Source organism: Schistocerca gregaria, chromosome 7 (assembly GCF_023897955.1).
Source record: "Schistocerca gregaria isolate iqSchGreg1 chromosome 7, iqSchGreg1.2, whole genome shotgun sequence".
NCBI classification, from domain to species: Eukaryota; Metazoa; Arthropoda; class Insecta; order Orthoptera; family Acrididae; genus Schistocerca; species Schistocerca gregaria.
This window is the reverse complement of record NC_064926.1, coordinates 193,266,669-193,267,994: the sequence shown is the minus strand read 5'-3', so window position 1 is coordinate 193,267,994 and position 1,326 is coordinate 193,266,669.

The window sequence follows — 1,326 nt, the reverse complement described above, 5'->3', positions numbered from 1 at the left end:
CTGCTCGGCCACAGTGTCCGGCTATCTATTTTATTGCGCAACCATATAAAGTGAAGAAATCGTGTTAATTTCCGGTAAATCGGACTATTTCACGAATGTTCTCGTGTTTAGTTTTGACAAAATTGGTTTATATAAGCGAAGATAATAACTTGTTTTCTACTTAAGTCTTATTGTTTTTAACACTTGATAATGGGCTAAGGCCGAAATGTAGATTGTAAAATAAAACCTGTTGTTCAGTCAAATGGCAGTTAAATGTTTCAGATAGTAAACGTTGTCCACCTGATATTATTTTTGAGTCATGTTGAGGAAATTGGTTGGGCTTTTATTTTTCTACGTACTTTTTACTTTTATTGTTGATTCCATCTTCTCAGACATGTAACTTTTACAAAAACATTTCATCTATCAAATTAGCCGAAACGACAGCAGTGCTACTTTGCGATGATAATCAACACCAGCGAATCACCAATCACAGTAGTTATCAGCCGGCTACTTGCAGTTAGTGCGTGTATGAGAGGGACATTGATAAATGACGCGCACTCAGCAGCGCGGGGGTTGAGTTGAACCGCAACTTTGCCTGCTTGCGAAGATGGAAGGAAGATACAGAATGTAAAGAATATAGTCCTAATCACCTACCACTTCCGAGCGGGAAGTCAACTCAGCTATGTTAACTGAAATAAGCCGGGCGGTGCTTTTTGATTCCTCTTGTAGTTTCCTATTACTCCACACTGGTGTTAGAGAGCAACGCAAAATTACAGATGAGGCCCAATGTAACTTCGAAAAGGCGAGTGCATAACGCGATCGGACAATCCCTGTACGGTTAACTGAGTGTCGCTCTTCGTTTCCGAGAGACTGCAGGTTCATTGGTGCATGGTAAAATATTCTATAACTGGTTAATCAGTATTTGGATCACGCCAATGGAGGATGGGCTTGTCAGCACTTCTGCGTTTCTTTCACGAAAAACTGCAAACAAAGCTGATAATTACAAGAGATTAATACGGAGGGATATGTCTGGGTTGTTACATAAATAAATCTGAAAGGTGTTAATTTAAATGTACGTAAATCATCAGTGTGTAACATGCAGTTACTTTTAGTTACACATTATTCATATGTACACTCAGTTCTTAACTATGGCATTCTTTTTTGGGGAACAAATGCACAAAATATGAACACGATTTTCAAACTCCAGAAAATAATCATAAGAATAATAACCAAGAATACTAGTCGAGCTCATTGTAAAGATCAGTTCAAAACACTGGGGATTTTAACTGCTCCACGTGAATACTTTTACCAGTCAGTTGCACACATCAATAATAACATTGGTAATTA